Genomic DNA, 23,400 nt, shown 5'->3' with positions numbered 1-23,400 from the left:
ACAGCAACGGCAGCCCAGGGCACCCTCAAGACATGACCCCATGCCTCCTGGGCCAGCTGGAGCCCTGGTCTGAGGAGAGGAGCCCCGTCCTCCATCTGGAACCCTTGCCCCTCTGCCTGGGCCCACTCCCAGCTCAGGCCACAGCTCCCCCTTCACCCCCAGGGCAGGATGGACATTCTCAGAACAGAGGTCGGAGCTGCAAAGGAGCTCAAAGATACCCATTAGACTATCAATCATTCCATCCATCAATTAAGCAGGTAGGCAGGGACAAAGCTCCAATTGAGAGGGTCACTAATTTGGAGAATTTGTGGATGTCTAATCAAAATGGAAACTCTGCCTTGCTGTGGGGTAAAAGTGTCCTGCATGTGTGCTAAGTCATTCGGTCGTGTCTGACTCTCTGCGACCCTATAGATTGCAGCCTGCCAGGCTCTTCTGTCCATGGGATTCTCCAGGCAAGACTACTGGAGTGGGTTGCCATGCCCTCCTCCAGGGGAGCTTCCCAACTGAGGGATCAAACCCACATCTCTTATGTCTCCCTCATTGGAGTCTGGTTCTTTACCACTAACACCACCTGGGAAGCCCAAAAGTGTCCTGTGATGTGTTAAGTCGCTTCAGTTGAGTCTGACTCTGCCATCCCTTGGACTGTAGCCCACCAAGCTTCTCTGTCCATGAGATTCTCCATGCATGAGTACTGGAGTGGGTTGCCATGCCCTCCTCCAGGGGATCTTCCCAACCCAGGGATTGAACCTGTGTCCTACAGTTGACCATTTGGTGCCTTTTGTACTTTGCCGTGGGGTGGGGCAGGAGGCAGGGTCCCATGGCTTGATGATCTGGGATGGCGGCTAGTGAATGAGTGGGAAGTTGTGAGGTGTCTCTGTCTTCCTTCTCATCCTTCCTGTCTCTTCTTCCAACCTAGATGGTAGCGGGAGGGAGCAGGACAATTCAGGCCAGGTCTTAAAAGTTGGTGGCTTTATATACACTACTATATGTAAAACAGATAACTGAAAAGTGAAAGTGAAGTTGCTCAGTCGTGTCCCACTCTTTGCGACCCCATGGACTGTAGCTCCTCAGTCCATGGAATTTTCCAGGCAAGAGTACTGGAGTGGGTTGCCATTTCCTTCTCCAGGGGATCTTCCCAACCCAGGGGTTGAACCCGGGTCTCCGATTTACAGTCTGAGCCACCAGGGGTATATATACACTACTATGTGTAAAAGAGATAACTGACGGAGGTCCTACTATAATGCACAGGGAGCTCTATTCAGTGCTGCGGCAACCCAAATGTGAAGGAAATACGAAGAAGAGGGGATATATGCATACGAAGAGCCGATTCACTTTGCAGCACAGCAGAAACGAACACAACGTTATAAAGCAACTGAACTTCAATAAAAACTAAAAAAAAAAAAAAAAAAGAGAGAGAGAGAGAAAAGAGAAAAAAAAGTTGGTGGCTTGGCTTCCAGCCCAATGCCTGGAGGACCCGGGAGCCCTTTGGAGCGTAAGGGAAGTCCTACCCTGCCTCACGTCTGCGACTCCATCCCTTCTAGAGCAGGAGGGGACAATGAGGTCACCACGGTCCCCCAGGGCCCAGGAAGCCCCAACAGTCACCGGCATCTGAAGGCAGAGCGGTGACCCCGCGTCCCAGGGCCGCGCCCGGGGCCTTTCTTGGATCCCAAAGGAAGCAGCTCCCACCCCTCCCACCATCCAGAACAAAGCCGGCGGCAACCGTATCCAGGCGCTCCGCAAAAGCCCGGAGGGCCCTCACTCTCGGTCCACGCTGGCCTGGGCCGCATCGCCAGTCCCTCCTCCTCCGCCCTCCGGGCCGTTCTGTCCCCTCCCCCTGCACAGAAGCGCCTGTTCGCGGTTTTCCGACGGTCGGGCTCCTCCGGCCCGAGTGACTAATCCCGCTGGTTGAGCAACTAGCCGGCCCCGGCGCCCCGGCGACCGCGGCTGCGTCCCCCACCGCGCGGCGCTGTGCCCCGGCCTTGAACTTCGCCGACCCAGGGCCGACCCCGCTCGCTCACGCCGTCCTGCCGGGCTCTAGACCCCGCGGCCCCGCGCCCGGCGCCTCGACATCGGCCCGAGCATGCGGGGCCCGGCCCTGCTCGTCTTCCCGGACGGGCGGGCGGTGCGTGGCGCTCGGATCCCCCAGAATCTCCAGGTTAGTAAGGGAGTATCTCCTGTCGCCCGAGCGCTGGTGGCGAGACTGCGGGGAGAGGGGCGCCCCGCGAGGGCCTAGGCGAAGTGAAATACTTGGCCCACTCTGCATTTTGAAAGCGTTTTTGCAAAATTCTCCAAGATCGGGATATATTCGTGGAATGCGGTCAGAGGTGAGGGTGCTCAGAGGCACTCGCCCCAGAACCGCATGTGAACACACACACACACCCTCCCCAGGCCACTCCAGCTCTCGGCGACCCCACAGTTTTGCCCGGTTAGCAGGGCTCTCCCCAGTCCATCCCCGCAACCCCACCAGCCCCCGCTGTCAGCACCTACTGCTTTGTCTTTCTGTCTGTCTGTCTGTCTGTCACCGTCTCTCCCCCTCACTCGGGGTGTTTATGTCATTGTTTTCCTGAGTTCCCCGCGCGCCAGGCTCTCCTGCCGTCAAAATCCGCCATCCCCACTCGGCCTGTGTAATTTAAAGCCGTAGTTAAATTATGACTTCTCCGGACCTGTTGTGGCACCTACGCCTGAGCCTAATTAAATGATCACATCCATTCTGAAGGCAGCTCTCTTCTCCCCTCCAACGTTAATTACAACATAAGAGGCTTTAATGGCCCGCCTCACCTCCAGCTCCTGGAAAGAAAGGTCAGGCGATTAATTTTCGTCATTAATCTTTTCCCAATGTGGACACTGTGCTGTCACCGGAGCCTATTAAACCCCCTTTGTCCCCCCTTCCAGCCTCCCTCGCCCCTCACCCCCTCCTCCCTGAGTGACTGCAGAGAAGGAAAATATTTAAGAATCACTTTGTCTCTCTGGCTTTTTTTTTTTTTTCCCTTTGCCTGGAGACAGCTTCTCCTTGGGGGGCTCAGGGTGAGATACGGGAGCGGGGCACCAAGTTTGTTACCCTGCAGCTCAGACTGTGGGCCCTTCATGTCTGGAATGTTACGAGTCCAGGAGTCAGGCTGGGGAGCAGAGTCTGTGTCTGTGGTGTTCCCTCCCTCCGGGGTGGGGTGGGGTCGGCAAGGGGAAGAGGTGGGAAAGGCCAGGCCCTGCCTTGCTTGTATGGAGGGAGAGATGAGGACCCTCCTGTCCCTGGTTCATCCTCCACTTGGATCCTCACAATAGGAAACAATAAGGGGAGGACTTCCCTGGTGGTCCAGTGGCTAAGACTCTGCAGTTCCAACTCAGGGGGCCAGAGTTCTATCCCTGGTCAAGAAACTAGATCCCACATGCTGCAACTAAAGATCTCGCATGCTGCAAGAAAGATCAGATCTATGATCCTATGTGCTGCAATGTAGATCCAGCTCAGTCAAATAAATATTTAAAAAAAAAAAAGCGGACAAAAGCCAATAAAGAATGTATTGACACTTATGGTTTTCCTGTCTGGCATAGACCTGAAATTCGTCCTGTGGTGATCTAGATTTCTTCCCCATCACCTCCACTTGTTTCTTTACCCCTTCCTCCCTCTCCCTGCAACTTCAGCCCCATTAAATGGGGGATAATCTAGATTTCTGTAGTTGCAGAGGGCTGAGTGATGGCCACTCGTCTGAGGAAGCCGATCCTAGACCTAGGCCTCAGAAACTGGGTGTCTGCCAGCCCCGATGGTGGTCCTGGACTCCCAGTGAAGGGGAGTGAATGGGGGTCGGGTGGCCGGGTGTACTAGCAGATAGGGCAGGGTGGGGGGGGCACGCGCCCTGTGGGGCAAGGGGACAGAGGCAGCCCTGGGGGTGTGCCTTCCTGGCACCCTGAATTCCAACAGCAGGCCAAAAAGAGGAAGAAGCGGGAGGGTGAATAAGTTCTCTGCAGACGACTTTTATTCCAATCCTAGAATTTATTTGATTTAAAATTCTAATCCAGAAGAGAGTCCCCGGGAAATGGAGGGGGTGAGGCTGAGCCAGGCAGGAACCAGGGAAATGCAGGTATGATCAGCTCCCAGGCTGGCAGTGTCTGGGGGTGCTGAGCTCTCTGGGGGGTCCTGCTCTGTCCCCTGAGGGACCATACTAGGGGCTCAGGCCAGTGAGGGTGATGATTAGAAAGTGACAAAAATGGAGGGGTGGGTGGGGTTTGCACAGAGGGTGGGGGGCCCATTACCTAAACTCATGAGCCTAGACTCCTGGCCATATAGACTCATGGACGTACTCCTCAGCTCCTCAGACCAGTACCCACTGGTACCACACCGGCTCCCTGCAATGCCCCTCCTGGCACTTTTACCCCATCTGTCCAAGGAGCCCAAACTCCACTCTCTCTCCACATCTGAGGAGAGTCAAGAATCCCCTGGGGTGGCCCTGCTTGAGGCACAGATCCGTCGCCTCAACAAAAGCTGAATTAGCCATCCCTCAAACCTCAGAAAACCAGGGCTGCAGTGATTTCTAGAACTTATGTCCTCCTAGGTAGAAAGATGCTAAGCGTGTGTGTCTGTTGCGGCAGGGGGCGGGGTGGGGGGGTTGGGGGTGTGTGTGATGGTGTCTTGGGAACCTGAGACTCCCCAGTGAGAGGAAAGGGTAGCTTGGCCCTAGCATTCTCGGACCCTAATGATGGAGTTAGGAGAGCTTCTTTTTGGGAATCCAGTCAAACATGTGCAAGGCCTCGGTTCTGGACTGGGGCAAACAGGAAAGGCGAGGGCAAGGTGAGTGTGTGTGTGCAGAATCCAGTTTGTAAAAGAGACTTGGAAGACCCCACCAATGACCAAAATTTTTTCATGTCCAGCAAGACTGGTGGTGTCCAAGTCCCTGGCTTTTAGAAAGAAGAAACTTCTAGGAAACTCAAGAAGAGTTGGCCGTGACCCAGGAAACTTAGATTCCTCGGACAGAGGCCTTCTTTCCAGGAAAGTGTCCCCTCTGCCCTCCACCTCTCCAAACCTGGCTCCTCCTGGCATTGGCAGCAAGGTGGGCACGGGCATCTTCCAGTGGCCCAGGAGCACATCCCCCCATTCGGAGTCAGTCCCTCCCCTGACACCCCCGCAACCCACTCCAAGGACATTGGGGACATCACGTCCACAGAACCCTGCACAGCCGGAGAATAATAATTAATAACCATTAGGAACAATAAGGAATACCAGTGCCCAGTCAGCCCAATGTGCAGCCTCGGCTTTTTTTCCTTCTTCCTTTTTTTTTTTCCCTTTTTACTTTAATGAAAACAATGATTTGACTTTGAAGAAAGTGACTTTTTTAAAGTGAAAACTGGATTGAGTTCCTCACCCGCCCCCTCCCCCTTGCCATCCCTCTTCCCTTCTGAGCTCCTCCTCCCATCTTGCCCCCTCCCATTTTTCTCTCTCCCTTTTTTCTTTTTCTTTTAATACTCTGCGTTCTATCATGCAAATCCCCTTTCAAATTATGAGAGTATTAGAGCCATCAACGGTAATGTCACCGCCACAAAATGAGAGTGGGGACTTAAGCACCTAACGAACAATGAAATGTGCGAGCCCTGGGACAGGACAATTAAGAACTGGGCTTAGCCAGCCAGGGAAATTTATTGCTATCAAATCCATATTTCTATTTTCCCCCTGAACAGTAACCTATTTGAATATGATTAAAGGGTTTCATTACGGCAGAGAGAAAGGCCCGTGTCCCGCGGTTCCCGGTGAGCTCACAAACACGGGCTTGGAGCCGGGGTGCCCCTGTGAGGAGATGGATGGGGGGGCTCAGGGGAGGAAAGACTGTGGGGGACCAGGGGTTCAGAAAGTGAACATGAGGGGGCTGGTTCCCTGCAGAGATGGGGCTGGCGGAGGACGTGGTGGGCAAGGAAGGAGGTCTGAGAGTCTCTGGTTCTCTGACTCTTTGCAGAAGGAGCTGGAAGGTCCATGAGCAGATAGGGAAACTGAGGCACTGAGAGGCTGAGCTGCTTGATGATGGCCACTCAAATTAGTGAGAGTGGGGGGAGCCAGGATTTGATCCAAAGCCAGGATTGGTCTCCCTCTTCTTCCTACCCCCCACACTGGCATTCCCCTCCTTCCTTTCCACCTACCTTCTTCCCCCACCCCCAAGTGATAAATGCTATAAAGATAGACTAACAGCCATCCTGGCCAGGGAAGATTTACAGTCCGTCCGGGTGAGGAGATGAGACCAGTCAGAGGAGGCTGAAAGCAGTGGAGACAGGGGACAGCTTGCTGTTAGGATGAGCAGTGCCGATGCCGAGTCCTAAAGGGGTTCAGGGTGGGTTCAGAGGGGCCGGTGTGGGCTGGAGCAGCAGCTAAAGGCTCTGCTCTAACACAAACAGATGGCAAAGAATTCTTCTCCCCTAGAAGTCTGCACATTATCACCCTGCTCCACGGCAGAGCCTTAATAAGATCCGGCCGTCGCTCCTTCCTGCTTTCTCAGCTGCACCCAAACTGATGACCGTCACAATGATACCAGTCACTGCAGCATGGCTCCTGAGCATTTGCGTATCGTTTTAGTTATAGGGAGCTTTCACACCCCTCCTCACCTTAAATCCTCAAGACAGCCCTTTAAAGTGGGGCAGGGCAGGTGAGTGAGATTCAGAGGGGTTAAGTAACTTGTCCATAGTCACCCAGGTGATAAATGACAGATCGGGAAGCTGAACCCAGAACTCTAACATCCATGCTCACATACATATGATTTCTGGCAGGGGGGCAGCCAGGAACACACCTCAGTCCAGCCAGGTGCTGCTCACCACGCCCCCCTGCCCAACTTGTGGCAGCTTCGATCTTGCTGGAATTCCTGATGGAGAGGATAGTGGCCTGCCCAGACAGATTAGCTGTATCAGCCCAGACAGTCGAGGGTGATGGATGTCCTGGGAGACTGCCCTCAAGGGCAGTCCAGACTCACACCGGCAAATCGGGAATTACTCCAGATGGGAAAGAATTAAATGCTGAACTTTTCTGGTAGTCCAGTGGTTAAGACCCTGAGCTTCCAATGCAGGGGATGCAGGTTTGATCCCTAGACAGGGAACTAAGATCCCACATGCCATGTGGTGCAGCCAAAAAAAAGAAAAAAGAAATAGTAAGGACTTAATAATTGTTAGTTAAGTGATGCATTGTGTGGTCCTGAGCTGGGGGGTGGCGTATGGCAAGGTGGGCCAAAGGTGTGAGAAGATCTCTTCTGATATCTGGCAGCACCATCCTGAGGCCTCCTTCCCCCGACTTCCTTATCCATTTCCTAATAGTTTCCCCCATTTGTAACCCCCTTCCCATTATACTCTCCAGAGCCTGCCGCTTCTTGCATTCATTTCTCCATTACTCATCCACCCATCCATTCAAGAAACATTTACCAAGCACATGCTGGGATATAGAGATGTTGACCTCCTGTTTTCAAGGAGCTCATCAGCTATTAGAGAAAGGGGGAAGCACATGGCAAAGAAGAGTGAGCAGAGGCCCAAGGGGGAGCTTCCAACTGGGCGCACACATACTCCAAGGAAGGGAAGGCAGACGTCATCCCCACTCAAGAGGTGAGCAAGCTGAGGCTCGGAGAACTCAAGTGAAGAGCGCAAGGTGGTGGCTGGTGTGAGAATTAAAACCTGGCCACCTGACAAGCTATTTGCTGTTTCTGTCCCACCCTATTTCCTTCCCATTCCGCCTTCCCTAAAACCATCTAATCTCTTCAGTCTTGGCCTCTGTTCATCTACCCACCCAAGGGTGTGGGTTAAAATAATAAGCCCATTGGGATGGACACTGATCATAGCAATGGAGCAGGGTCCTGAGGCCCCCTGCTGGGCTGGGTGCTAATGTTTAGCTGTTGAATCTTGGGGAAGTCCAGTAAATTCCAGGGCAACGGCTAGACTGGTGGGGAATTGGGCAGGGGCAGAGATGATTTACTAACTGGTATGGAAATGCTAACCACCAGCACAGGCACACCAGTATATACCACCCAACTCTCAGCATTATGTCCATCCAGCTGAGCACCCATCAATCATCCCATTCCCATTACACCTCATAAACCCATTCCCCCTCAGCCCCGCCCACTGTGTACAGGCTCAAGCACGTGTATGGGGGCATCTATGAAGTAGAAGAGCTTCCTTCTCTCTAGGAGCTTACACTTGAGTTGGGGAGCCAGGATGTGTGGGTATATGTTAGTCAACCTGTCCTGTCTGACTCTTTGCGACCCCACAGACTGTAGCCCACCAGGCTCCTCTCTGTCCACGGGATTTCCCAGGCAAGAATGCTGGAGTGGGTTGCCATGCCCTTCTCCAGGGGATCTTCCCGACTCAGGGATCAAACCTGGGTCTCCTGCACTGCAGGTGGATTCTTTACCGTCTGAGCCATCGGGGAAACCTGGGGAGCCAGGCTAGACCCACTCAGATGCTCAGCAACAGCCCAAGAGGTGTCTCGGGGCAGCCCAGCATGAATTGCCCAGCGCCTGGTACATGCTGAAATGGCTCAGAGCAGATGAAGAACATCTGTGTAGAAGAGGCTAGGGAGGCTGTTACAGCATGAGCTAGAGCTTTCAGTAAATGCAGATAAATCTCCCAGCTTCTTGGCTCAGTCTCTTGGGGACATCTCATGCTCCTTTCCCCATCCCCAATGTCCACATCTGAATACTGGTTTGCTGTGAGTCTGCCCGCACTCTGCCTCAGAAACCGGAGAGTGGGGACCAAGACGTGGCTTGCTCCCACCTTGACCTCTCTCTCCAGCAGGTACGTTACCTCCTGCGGGGAAGGAGCCAGTCTGGGCTTGGATTACCAGCTAGCCCTCCCCCACTACCTCCCTTTTCTCCCCTTCTCTTTCCTTCCCGGGGCTGTCAGTTTAATGGACAGGTGTTTAATTCCAGCCTGTCGGGTGCCTGGAAATGCCAGCCAGCATCACTGCACATCAGTTTGTGGAGCTTGCTCTTACAAGAACAGTGAGAAGCTGAACTCTGCTCTCTGTAGCCTGGCCCTCTGTGTCTCTGTCTCCATCTCATCGGGCAAATGGAGTTGCCCCTTGCTCACTGACGTTTTCCTCTGGGGCAGCTGGGCTCAGAGAGCCTGGCAAAAGAGGCCAAAAGCTTCTCCAAGTGCCTCCAGTGGAGAACGAGTTCCCAAGCCCTAGGTGTCATCAATTACATCCCTGGCACGCGCTGGGCCTGCTTTTTAACTATTAAAATCATGTAATAGCTAAAGCACACTGCTCCTGCAGCCCTGGGGCAGAGAGGCAGCTGTCAGCTACGCTAGCCAGCATATAGGATGCTTCTCTCCTCTGCACCAGCCCTGCTCAGGCATGAGCCAGGAATGGCATAAACCTGGGAAATACATGGAGGCAGCCCCAGGAATCTGTCCAGAAGCTTAGACATGGGTGTCAGCGCCTAATCTGGGATTCACTGTGTCATGCTACCCTCAGCGAGACTTGCCATGCAGCTCATCTATCAGTCTTTGGGAAAGTCTCCATACTGGGGGCTAGGGACAGATCAGAGGTCAGAAAGGAGGACCCATCTTTGATGGTTAGGGATAAAGCTTAAGGAACTGGGTCAGAACTGGGTGCCTCTGGGACGTGTTAACTGCGGCCAGAGGACAGAGCTGGACAGCCCAGCTTAGGTGGTGACAGCACCTGAATGGCGTCTCCGAGGGTTGTTGGGCTCACCCTGGCACACAGCTTCCCCTCTTCTATTCCTGCCCACCCATACCGACTCCCTTCCTCACTTATCTATTTCTTTCTGCTTTGACACCTCCTACCTGTCCCCGCACCAGACCTCCACCCACCCACATACACCAACGAGGCATCACGGTTCCTAACGAAACGGAACCACTGCCAGATGAAATATATTACTATTAAATACTTAATTCTTCTAGTGAGCAGAGAGCAGGCAGTATGAATACGATTATTAAAGAAAATTACTTTGGCTGATCAGATATTTCTGCATACTAATTTCTGACCCCTCTTCCCTCACTCCCGCTTCACGTCCCTCAGAGACCAGGACAGATAAAATTCCATCACAAATAGCTGATTACCAAGGCTTGCATTAAAAAATCACATTTCCCCCGGCCTCTCTCTCTCTCCTGTGCCTTCTTCTAGGCTGATGTCCTTGCTGGAGAAGGGGTGTCCCTGGACAACAGCAGCCGCTGGACAACACATAGGGAGACCCTAGTCCCTCCTTCTCTCTCTCTACATTTCTTCAATGTCAGCAGATCTACTAATCCAACCAGTTCCCTAAATGGGCAGAAGATCCTGTAAGCCTGAGAGACCCTGCTCTTAGCTCCTTAAGCATCTTATCACAGCCTCAAGCTCCAGTGTTCTGCGCTTAAGGACATAGAGGGGCCACCCACCAACCAAAATGGCTGACTTTACACTGAGCGGGGACCTCCAGCTCTTAGGAACAGGAAGTGTGTTCAGAGGCCCCACCCCAAAGGGTAGGGACTTCCTAACTTCCGAGCTTTCTGATTGGCTGAGCTTTAGGTTTCTTTGTAAACATCTGAGGAATACAGAAGGAATTCATTCATTCACCACGGAAGTCAGCATACTTTGATATGTGTATAGACATGTATATGCATCTCCAATGTCTGACTCAAAATCACACTTGAACCTCCAATGCCTTGGTTTTCTCATCTGCAAAATGGGGGTCATAGCAGTACGTACTTCGTATGATTGTTGTGAAGATTAACAGAAAGCACTGAGAACACCATCTGGCACGTACTAGGTACCATATAAGGGTTACACCCGACCCATTCATGAATGACTCATCCCATAATTCCCTCATCAGGAGGAGTTTCTCCAGGCTTCTTTCCTAGACGCTCACTTGGCTTAACTAGGTTCTCAGTGCCTCCCAGATCCCCTTCGCAAGAATCCCTTAACCCCACACTGAGCAATTATCAGGGTTCTGGCAATCAGGGGCGGTGAGGGGAGCATGCTAAAAATATACCCATTCCCCACAATCCCATAAGCCTTCAATTTACCTGCTTTTATAAAAAGATGCTTCCTTAGGTGTCACCCATGGAAGATATAATTACAGCTTGGGAATGTTAATTCTTCTGCTCCTGATACATGGATCACTGCTCTGCAGGGCTCGGGCCCTCCCCAGAGCCTTGGGTGGAGGCGGGGGAGATGGGCAGGCAGCCTGGAGAGAATCAGGTAATGCCAGGGCAATGTCAGGCCTGGAGACCTGCAGGGATGTGCCCATAAACCAGAGCACCTTGGCGGGACCTGTGGTGATGGATGAGGATTGCAGGGGGTGTCTTCTCATCCCAGGTTATCCTCAGGAATCCCCTAGGGAGCTGGGGCAGGAGGAGGAGGATACCTTGGACAGAGCCCCTGCCAGCCTTGGGAGGGAGAGAGAATCCTGCTCCATCCCCCTCCACCCCACCCACTCTTCAGCCCTTTCTCAACACAACAGCCAGAGGGATCTCCCTAAAACCTGAGAACTAGTTCCTCATCTCACTCAGAATCATCGCAATGGCCTCTAGCTCTGACCCATCCCTTCCCCACTGTATTTTCCCCCCAGCACTCAGCAGCACCCACTCTTGTACATATTGTCCTTTGTTTTGTTGTAGTGCAGACCCTTCACTAAGATACACATTCCGTGAGGACAAGGATTGCTGTTTTCTTCACTGTTTTGTTCCCAAGGCTCAGGACAGCACCACCAGGCACATATAGGTGCTCATTGAGAGTCTGCGGATGAAGGTAACTCTTCAGAAAGGATTTCCAAGCAGGAGGAAGAATGAGGGCAAAGCACAAATGCACAGGAGGGACCCACGCATTTGCAAACATGAGTGTTTCTCCATGTTTGGTGCACAAGCACGAGTGCTCATGGAAAAGAGGAAGAGATGATAGCAAAACTGGCGTGGCCTCTGTCTATCTGGAGACGGCAAGTAGGAGAGTTGCAACATGAGTAGTTTTGGGTTTCTGGGGACTTCCCTGGTGGTCCGGCAGTTAAGAATCTGCCTTCCAGTGCAGAGAACTCGGGTTCCATCCCTGTTTGGGGAACTAAGATCCCAGATGCTGCGGAGTGACTAAGCCTTGGGGCCATAACTGCTGACCCCACACACTCTGCAGCCCAAGCACCACAACTAGAGAAGACCATGTGCTGCAACAATGACCCAGCAGGACAAAAAAAAAAAAGATTTGTGTTTCTGTAAGATCCTGGGGGCTGGTGGAGAGTGGATTACAGCTGAGCAAGACTGGAGGCAAGAAGACCAGGAAGGAAGCTGCCTAGATTTGCAGGAGGGAGAGGATGAGGTCTTGACCCAAAGCAGGGTGGTGTGGATGGGGGTGAGTTTCTAAGAGATGCATAGGGGTCTGGAGTGAAAAGCAAGGTGGCAGGCTTCCTCCCGCCTCTCCAAAGCATGTCTTCCTGGTCCCCAACCCTAGCCAGACTGTCCTCAGCTCCGCCCCTGGGAGATCCCTCCCTTGCCATCTGGCTTCTATCTAAATTCTGTTCAGCTTGCAAAGCTCAACCCAATGGCTTCCTCTGGCCTCGAGCCCTCTGTGTCACACTGATGTTCTCTGAATGAATGTCTGGTGCTCCTCATTGACCACGCGGGTCATTGCCTGTCCACAATGACACGGACATATTTCAAGAAAACTTTCCTTGTGAATTTCTTGAGGGTAGGGATTGTAGCTTTTCTACTGCGAGCCTGACAGAATTACACAGTGATTTAGAGCCTGGGACTTTTGCCTCTGGCTGTCTTGGGTTTAAATCCTGAGTTTCCCACTTAGAAGCTAATTGACTTTAGGTAAAGTAACTTCTCCATTTGTAAAATGAGAATAAAAATATTATCCCCTCACAGGATTGTTCTGAGGATGAACTGAGTTAAAACATGTAAGAGAGATGAGCGCCTTTACACACTCCCACAACACCTATACTTCTGTGTTGCATGCCACACACCTACAAATATTTAGCGGAGTGCATCATGATAGTGACTGATGCCCTGTCTTCCCCACTGGACTGTAAACACCTTGAAGGCGGGAGCGAGCAGAGTCCAGCACAATCTCTTGACACATCATAACTGTCAGATAAGTACATGCTGAATGAATGGATGGTTATAGTATTAAACATGTAACATTGAATTTGACTGAAACTAAGATGCCAAACAAGAGAGAAGCCTAGGGATGTCTCCTGTGGTCCAGTGGTTAAGACTCCATGCTCCCAGTGTAGGGGACCCCAGTTCAATCCTTGATCCGGGATCTAGATCCCACATGCCACAACTAAAATCTGATGCAGCTAAAGAAATTGATTTTTTTTTTTTTTTTTTTTAAGAGAGAAACCTAATCTAGCCAAATTGAGCCTGGTTCTTCCCGGGAATTCTGGTGTCCTGGGGGAGCATCCCTGAAAGGATTTCTTTCATTACACCCTTGCTGAGGGGTCCAAGTCGTGACCCTTCGGCTGGGCCTGGCCTAGGACAGGGTGGGTGAGTCTGAAGGGAGGTCCTGGGCTGTCTGGCCCCCCACCCCGCCTCAGAACAGAGGATTCTGGGATCAGAGGCAGGGGCGGGGAGCAGCCTGCCGGACCCTCTGGGGAGCTGGCAGGCCCTGAGCCTCTGTGGAGCACTCGTCCCAAGGCTGTATATACACAGGGCTGGGAATGTTTATTTTTCCTTATTGACTTTCTCCAAATAAACCCCTGGCCAGCAGAAAGGGGCTCCCAGCAGCAGCTGTTTACCCAGTGTTTGTGATAAAGAGGCTTCTCCATAGCAACAGGTGGCAATGTGCAGCTCTCAGAACACGGCAGGGCCTTGCAATGGGGCTGTGTTTACTCAAAGGGGAAGAGAAAGGGGCAGGGGAGGAAGGGAGGGCGGGAGGCAGGCAGGAAGGAAGGCAGGAAGGAAGGGAAACCAGGAGATTGAAGGCTGGGAAGTGGACCAAGGGGACACCCGGGAGGAAGCCCCAGGAGGAGTGTGGTTTCTGTCCTCAGCGAGGCTTCCGCTGTGAGTTCCTGGTGGGCCCGGAGAAGGGAATTCCATCCAGTGACGGGCAGGGATGCGTGTGCCCGGCGGGTGTGAGGTAGCTTCGAGCACCGTACCCAGAAGACACCCAACATAGGCTTGTGTGACCTGAAGTGTGAGCCTCAGTAATTGTGTATTTAAGTTACTGTGTGTGTGTGTGTGTGTGTGTGTGTGTACACGTGTCCTTTCATGCTGGGAGGGGAGGGCAGACTCGTTTCCTAAGGCTGTCATGTTACCATGGAGTTAGTGGCTTAGAACAACGGGAACAGATTCTCTCACAGTTCAGGAGACCAGAGGTCTGAGATCAAGGCTGAGGTGAGCTTGATTCTGTGTGGAAGTTCAGAGGGAGCGTCTGTTCCACGCTGCTCTCCCAGCTTCTCAGAACGGCCAGCCACCCTCCGTGTTCCTTGACTCGGAGGCATCACTCCAGGCTCTGCTCCCACTGCCATGGGATGTTCTCTCCGCGTGTCTCTGCATCTGAGGCTGCGTTTCCATCTTCTTATAAGGACACCAGTCATTGGATTAAGGGCACTCCCTGATCTAGTGTGACCTTATCTTATCTCGACCAATCTGCAAAGACCCTATTTTCAAATAAAATAATATTCACAGGTGCGAGGGGTTTGGACTTGAACACGTCTTTGGAGGACACAACTGTAGGACAGGGGTGGTTGTCAGTAAAGCTTGGGTGATAAACCCACATGCGACTCTTCGAAAGCAGGCAGCTCCCTCATGCACTCTCCATCCCTCCCCTGCACAAGGTGGGGGGTGTCTGGGGAAGGGGGGAAGGGAGCTCTCTCACCTGGGTGAAGCCCTCAGATGGTGGCGAGAGCAGGAGGCGTGAGGCATCGGTGTGGTGCTGGGTCCAGTCCCCATCCCAGTTGTGTGACTTTGGACAAGTTGCTTCTTCCCCCAGTGCCTCCGTTTCCTCATCTGTCCAACAGCACCCACCCCACAGGGCTGGGAGAATCAGAAGGCCGTTGGCACAATGCCTGGCACGCAGCAGGCACGACTCAAAGTCGGGCCATCTTTCTTATTTTCACAAGAGCCCTTGACTTTTCCATGAGGAGCACATGGAAACCCGCTTGGGACGATCACCTCACCCAGATGGTATCTCCTCCTGCAGACAGTGGCCTCTGCTCCAAAGCTGGCACAGTGACCCCAGTACCTGGGGGGATGTGACTGAATGTGGGCATACCTGATGGAGTTAGTCCCAGGGACCCGGTGTGTGGTGGGGGTGGGGAAATGTGTATCAGCCGGGATCTTCCAGGGAGACACGACGCTCATCACTGGGGCACGCAGACACACACCTGCACCCCTCGGCTCCCTAAGCATCGGTACCAAGACCTAGGCCAGAACCTGAGCCCATACAATCGCCTGCGCCATGGTGTGCAGGGGGTCAGTGACCAGGCTGAAAGCCCCCCCACACACATACACACACGCTCCCCTCACGGAGACATGTGTGTGCCTCTCAGACACACACACAACTCACAGGCATATGCACCTTACAGATATACACACCCCTCACAGACACACACCCCTCACAGACATACATATGCATGTGCACGCACACACACACACACACACACACACACACACACACACCCCTCACAGCCTTCCTCCCACAGACAGGCTCAGCCACGAGAAGCCCATCTCCAGTCCCATAGGTTCGGCAAGTCCACACAGCCCATGGAAACCCACAAGTATTTGTTCACACACACATATTTCTTTTTTTTTTTTCCCACTGAATCAGAAAAGTTTATTACGCAGTAGACAGTCAATAAGCATTTGTTGAATGAATGAGTCTCCACTTCCTGCTCATGAAAATGAAGATTATCAAACTGATCATATTTTTATCAGTTTAGTTAAAAATGCAAACCATCTCATTTTATCAAACCTCTCAAGATGGTTTGATGTTCAGGTTTCAGATGTATTACTGGGAGTTTAATTCCTTTCTGTGATACATGGGGATTGTGCGGGCCACCAGTCAATATTCATTTTTCAGATATTTGAAGTCTATCTACTAACATTCAAAGGTTTTCCCTGATGCACACACACATATTTCTTGAATAACTACCATGCTCCAGGCACTGTCCTAGTCACTGGAGAGGTGGCAGGAGACAAAACCTGGAGAGTCCACTCTAGACAGTAAGAAAAATGAATAAGGAACTTACTTCGTGTATAAGAAGGAATTTATTGCTATGGACAAACTCGAAGGCAGAACAGGAAGGAGAGAAGAGGACAACTTTAAGTGGGTCCTCTGCGCCCTCCTGGGGCACCCTTGCCCGCCCCCCCCCAGTGCCAGGGCGTAAGGAGAGCCCCACAGGCCCCAGTGGAGTGGCTCAGCGAAGGTTGGTCAGACATGTGTGGGGGGCTCCGGCATCCCCCTCCCTCGGGGGTGGACTGCGCTCCCCGAGCTCCTCTGCGCTCTAACTGCAGCGTGTCATCCTCCTGTTACTATTCTAATCCTCATTACAGGGACCTGTCCTCACGCTCAAACACAACAACCACGCAGCCTGTTACACGGCTCCGTGGGGAGACAGGGCATTTTTCTGGAGCTGCCGGGGAGAACAGTCAGAGCAGCCCGGGGAGGAAGAGTTGATGCCTTCTGGAGTTTCTCGCGGGGGTGCAGTCCCTTCTGGATGTCAACTCTTTCTCTCCTCTGTCCTCCCAGCTCCTATCATCATCCTTACCGTCGTCGAGTGCTCAACTCATTGTTTACTGCAGGCTGCTGCCTGCCACCAGCTGAGCCAGGAGGACCTCAGAGCCCGGCTGGCCCTTCACTCCCTTAATCTTTGCAGCTGGGCACGCGAGGCAGTGCTGGGCCCACAGTCGGTGCCCCATAGATGCAAGACAGGAGAGGAACCAAAATAAATGCGGGATTTGGTTGGAGGAGAAGCATGGCCTGTTGCCTTAGGCCCCCGGGTGGGGCAACAGGACACGGGAAGGATGAGAGGCAAGGGGCTTCCCCCTTCCAGCCTCCGAGGAGCGGTGCTCTACCAGAATCACAGTCCTTGAACTTACATGTCAGTGATTCCTTCGTGCTGAATGTGACCCCCTTCTTCCAGAGTTCTCGTTTACAAGACAAGCACCCTCCCTGGGAAAATTAATGTATCTCACGACCAGGCTGTGATGTTCAATGACCTTGGGCAGGTCCTCGAACTTCTCTGCACTCCAGTGTGCTGTTCTGTAAAATGGGGCTATTTCTCACGCTTGTCTCAAGGTTGTCGTACTGATTAAACAAGTGACTCTAGAAATGCATTCATCAACGTGCCTGACACACAGTGACTGCTCGGCGACTGGGTGAGCATGAGAATCTGGGGTATCACTCCGACAGGACACATCACTGGGGTGGGGGCGGGGAAGGGGAATTTTGCTGGCTGGATCATTTTCCCCAGGGCTGGCCAGCCTTGGTGTTGCCCAAGAGACTGGGGCAAGAGAGGGGACCTGAGGGACTTAGAATCTCAGGCAGCTGGGTGGGCTTGGGCCCCTGGGAGCAGAGACCTGGGGAGACAAGGGACAGGGCCAGTGTTGGGGTCCTGGTCTGGGGAGAGGGGTGCCTGGGAGAGAGAAGTGGGAAGGTGAGGGACAGGGGACCAGCAGGTTGACTCCCAGCCCCGAGTGATGAGCACAGGGGAGACAGCTAGAGAACAGAGCCCTCAGAAAGTTTCCAGCACATTCCTGCTAAAATTAGCCTCGTCTTGCATACGCAACTCTATATTTAAACCCATGGCCTGTCAGAGCCGCTGCGCCGCTGGCACATGCCAGAGGGCTTGGGGCCCAGCAGAGAAGCAGGGGTGCAGGCGGCAGCCCTGGGCATGGACGCGGCGTCTGGGGGCAAAGCCACCACCCGCCCCCACCTGCTGGTGCAGAGTTGCAGGGGGTGCATGAGCGTGCGGTGCATGTGTGTTCTTCCCAAGTAGTGTACCAGGCCTCCAGCCTCTTGTCCTGGCCTCAGGGGACAGACTGCAGCAGGACAGACAGACATAAATAGTCACAGGTGCCGGCACATGCAGAAGGGATGGAGACAGGCAGGTGGGCAGAATGCTATGGGAGGAAAAAAAGGAGAAAGGAACCCATGAGGGAGGGATGGGGCGGAGGCAGAATGACTGAGGAAGGGGTGTCAGCTTGACATCCAGGTGGCACGTCCAAGGGACCGAGGGGGCAGGCTCAAAACGGGAGCTCGGCTCCCTCTGACCACCGAGCCCCTGACTCTGAGGATGAGGGGAACCCACCTGTCCCCTCCTTCCCCGCAGCCGCCTAGCCTTCTCCAGGGAGAGAGCTGGCTGATAAGAATCCAGTTTTACCTGAGGCCTGGAACATTAACTTTGACACTGAAAAGGGGATATTTTATTACCCAGGAATATTTCTGCATCTCTTCAGAGATCTTCTCGCTCAACCCCCACCCTCAGCAGTAAGCCTCATTAGACAATTAAAGCTGACTCTCCAGTTAGACCTCCCGATGGGGCCGCTCCCGGCCCCAAGGGGGTAAGTGCCTCCCTTGTCCTGTGAGGCTGACCCCTCACCCTTGCCCTGCTGTTGTGTGTGGATGTCTGTGTGTGTGTGCATGTGCGTGTGTCTGCACAGGCTTGGGGCAGGAGTGGGTGACCCTGATGCTCTCTCACCAGGCGTTCCTGCAGCCCCCATCTCCCCAGATTGCAGACCCCCAAGGGGCCTGCCTCTGGGAGCAGTCAGTCCCCTCTTAGGCTACAGATGGGACAACTGAGTCTGTGAGAATGCCCAGGGTCACCTAGGGAGCTCACAGCTGACCTGGGCCTGAACCTGGGTTCTATACCTTTCCACGTACCCTTTATCTTCTGTTGAGCTAAGTCCTTGTCATCGTTAGCGCATGCCCGGCCCAGACATCACTTCCTCTCTGAGCTCCTGCTCTGGCTTTCTAGATAGGGTGACCAATGGGCCAGTTTTCCTGTGACTGTCCTGGTTTCAGCACAGAATGTTCCACAACCAAGCCAGGATGGTTGGTCACCCTATTTCCAGGTCAAAATGATTCCGCCTCTTTCTGTGTTCCCAGAATGTCCAAGGACAACAGCTAATATTTATTGACCCACTCTCCCATTATCCTAAGCACTCAACAGGGATTCCCCCGTTTTACCCTCATAAAAACACTAAAGTAAATGCGATTATCCCCATTTTGCGGATGAAAAGAGGAAGGTAGAGAGAGGTGAAAAGGCAAGCCCAGCTGAGAGGGGCAGAGCCAGGACTGAACCATTCAGACTCTAGCTCCAGAGACAGGGCTCTTAGCCACTAGGCTATCAGGTCCTCTCTTGGAGGGTTCCTCTTGTGGCTGGTATACAAGGCTGTCACCTTGGGACTTGCCCGGTGGTCCAGCAGTTAAGAATCTGCCTCGCAATGCTGGGGATGTGAGTTTGATCCCTGGTTGGGGAACTAAGATCCTAGATGCCTCAGAGCAACTCAGCCCACACGCCACAACGAAAGATCCTACAATGAAGATCCCCTGTGCTGCAACTAACACCCAACAGCTAACCCTAACACAGCCAAATGAATAAAGAACTTTTTCTTTTTTTTTAAAAAAAAGAGACTGTCTCCTTGCTCAACCAAACTCTCGGCATAACAAAACCCAAGTCTCCTTAACCCTGAGTGGTGCTGGGTACATGAGAGTCAACCAAGCAAAACTGTGCTGACTTAGTCCATGCCTGGCCTGCCCTCCCTCCTTAGGTGCTAATTCCTTCTTTTTGACCCACACCCTCGGCCTCTGGCCTTCCAAGCCATCTTCCTTGCTCTTATTTGGTGTCTTTCTGGTTCCCCAGCCCTCTATCCCGGAGTGTTGAGAGAAACTAGTTTCTCATGAGCCAGTGAAGGCCGGAAGAAACCCGTGCACGCGCTCTGAGCGGTTCCAGACTTAGTCTTTGGCCCGAGGCCATGGCAGACCCACCTCTGCATGTGGCCCCAGGACGGGAGCGCTCAGACTCCGGAAGCCGGACCCTGCTGGCGGCCTCTGGCTTTGGCGGCCTCCGCTCCAGCCACCCCGCTCCTGAGCAGCTGTAATCCCCCACCAAGGGGCATGGGTGGTACAACTCTTGCGGTTTACTGTTTCCAGAAACCCTTAGTGAAATTACAGCTTTAATTAAATACAGCTGGCTGTACGTTATACTCCATATAATTATCGTGTTATTATTATTATCACTTAGACAAAAGTTCAAACAAAGTTTATTGTAAATACTGTTTGACAGAAACAGCTGAAGGATCCCCTTCAGTTATAGGGCTATTGGCTCGCCTGAGTGACAGAGGGCTGTGGCTGTGGCCGCTTGTAGGCAAAGGGGAGCGGAGCCCTCTGGCACCCAGGAAGGCAGAGCCCTGGGCTGGGGTCAGGCTAAGGAGCCGTGGGACCTTGGGCAAGTCCCCACCCCATCTCTAGGCCTCAGTTCCCTTCTTTGGAATAGAGGAGTTTTTTTTATCCTACGACTGTTGCTTGAGACCTACTATGTGTCAGGCACCGTTTCAAGCCCTGGAGCTCAGAGGTCAACCAAGCAAACAGAACTCCTACCCTCAGGGAGCTTACATTCTAGTGGAAAGAAGAGAGACAGAACATGAATGCATAAATAAACGTGCAGTCTAATAGCAGGTAGTGGGACTTCCCTGGTGGTTCCAGTGGTCAAGAATCCTTCTTCCAATTCAGGGGACGTGGGTTCGATCCCTGCTTGGGGAACTAAGATCCCACATGCCTCGGGGCAACTAAGCTCGCGTGCCACAACTAGCGAGAAGCACATGCCATAACTAGACCCAACACAACCAAATAAGCCGATAATAATTAAATAAAATGTACAATAAAAAAATAGGAGGTAGCAATGAGTAACCTGAGGAAAAATAAAGCAGGGAAGGACAGAGAAAGGAAAATTAGAAGGACTGGGGAGGGGTTGCTATTTCAAGAAAGACTCCCCCAAAAGAGGTGACCTTTGGCCAAGGACCCCAATAAAGTGGAGGATTGAGTTGTGAGAAAATAGGGGGAAGCGCACACCCAGCTGAGGGACAGGCACTAGCAAAGGCCCTGGGGCAGGAGCCTATTTGGTGTGTTTAAGGGATTACGAGGAGGCCAGAATCCTTGGAGCAGAGGACAGGATGAAAGAGATGATGGGAGACAAGGTTGGAGGCAGAGTGGGGCACATGTTATGTATGGCCGCAGAGAGGGACTTTGGATTTTATTCAAGTGTGATGAATAAAATACCCCGCATGTGCTTTGCAATGCAGGGGGCAAGAGTTTGATCCCGTTGGGGAACTAAGATCCCACATGCATCGAGTAACTAGGCCCATGTGCCACAGCTACTGAGCCCACAGGCTCTGGAACCCACGGGACACAACTAGAGAGTGAAAAATGCTGAGTCCTAACCATTGGACCACCAGGAAATTCCCGAGATGCCAGCTTTAGAGACAAGCTGCCACAGGCTTCCCACTAGAAAAGCCACAGAAATAACAATAGCTTCTATTCATTGAGTGCTTTCTATGAACCAGGCACTGTTCTGGTTTCAATACTTTTTTTTTTTTCTCATTTCATCTTTATATTCACCCTAAGAGGTGGGTTCTATGGTTAACCCCACTTTGCAGATGGGGAAACTGAGGCACAGACAGGTTAAGCATCTTGTCCAAGGTCACATAACTAGTGAGCAGGGAGCTGGGATTGAACCCAGGTTGTCTGGCTCCACAGTCTTTGCTTCATCAGACTCAAGCTTCCTTGACAGTCTAGAGAGACACATTTCAAAATAGCTGGAGACAGATGGACCATCATTCCTGATCTCCCTGACTTACTGTACCCAGAGCATGGCAAGTATCTGATTGAACTGGATCGCTGAAATGCACAGCACAAGAGGAAATTTCCATGCGTGGAAGGAGAGGTTTATCTGAGCCTGCTGTCCAAATACCTCCATGGCCCTTCCCTGGAGGCTCAGATGGTAAAGAATCTGCCTCCAATGCAGGAGACCTGGGTTCCATCCTTGGTTCAGAAGAGCCCCTGGAGAAGGGAATGGCTATCTACCCCAGTATTCTTGCCTGGAGAATTTCACAGACAGAGGAGCCTGGCGGGCTACAATCCATGAGGTTGCAAAGAGTCAGACACGACTGAACGACTAACACATTTCACTGACTATGACCCTTGCAATTGGTACCTAAAGTCAAAGACCCACAGCATATTTAAACTGGAAGAATCTTCAATATCAAGCCTAAGTTGTATGATATAGACATGGGAACTGAGGCTCAGAGAGAGGCGGTTACCCTGCAACCTATTGGAGAGATTTGTAGCCCAGATTTTGCCCCGTGATCGAACTTGGGGTCCTCATTGAGGGCTGGGCAGGGTAGAAACTACATATTATGGGGTAGACTTGGAGTGCTGGCCCAGCATCTCTCTGCTCTAACCTCAGCTGTGTGGTGTGCATAGCCCTGCGTGTGCCCAGGTGTCAGAGGGCTGAGCTGGAGGGGGTGGGTGTGAGCCTGGGCTCTAGGAATCCGGGAAATTTAGCCTGTGACTTCCAGCACTCCCAGCCCCAGCCACAAGGGGCAGTGTGGTGCCCAGTGATTCTCTAGGGCCGGGGGCTTCTGCAGACAAAGCAGGAAATAAAAGGTGTTGGGGGCTTGGTATTTCAAAATCCTTGTGCCTCTAAGGATGGGGGCAGGTTGTCACCAGGCCACCGCCGTGAGCCTGCTGTTTATCCTCCTTCCCAGGAGACGCTGGGCCCATCACCTGGCTCGGAGCTCAGAGCAGGTTGCTAACTTCTGCTGACACGCTGGCAGGGGCGACCGTTCCCAGGCTGATACCTCATGGCAGCCACACTTGCACAAATCTTTAATTGTTTAGTTTAAAGAATTGTGTTTTGACCGCGAGGGGATTTTGGCTGGAGCTCAAGAAGTGATAATGATATTTCGCTGCCAAGACGTCTCCTTGGTGCTCTGTGTGTTAATGTGCACTTCCAAGACGCTCCAATTAACTGCATCAGCTCTTGGGGAGAGAAAGGAGAGGGAGAGGAGGCAGGCAGGGGAGAAGGGAAGGAGAAGGCTAGTGATCCGGAGAAGGCAGACAGGCCCCCCCCTTCATCTTTTTATTAGCAAACAAATGGGGGGTGGGCGACAAAGTTCTTGAAGCTCCAAGTGAAGAGGTGTCTCATGCTTTGGAGGGGAGATCCTGGGTAAGACCAGGAGGTCCCCGAAGTCAGATGCCCCAAGCTGAGGCTCTCCTGACCTGCAGTTCCCAGGGGTGGGCTGGCTTCATGGGCCCCCCACCAGTCTCCCAGCTTCACCCATTTCCTCCTTGCTGGCCCCTGCCTAAGCTATCTGCCTCCCCGTGACTCAAGAGGGAGAAGACAGAGCTGATACAGAACCCTGACTCTGATCCTACCCTGACCCCAGCCTCTGACCATTCCGGCCTCCTCCCTCCTGCTCGCCCCCACCCTCCCTACCCTTTGAGCATCTCTGCTGTTC

This window comes from Cervus elaphus, chromosome 7, assembly GCF_910594005.1.
Source record: "Cervus elaphus chromosome 7, mCerEla1.1, whole genome shotgun sequence".
In the NCBI taxonomy this organism is placed as follows: Eukaryota; Metazoa; Chordata; class Mammalia; order Artiodactyla; family Cervidae; genus Cervus; species Cervus elaphus.
The sequence above is the reverse complement of the archived record's forward strand: the minus strand, read 5'-3'. Positions refer to the sequence as shown.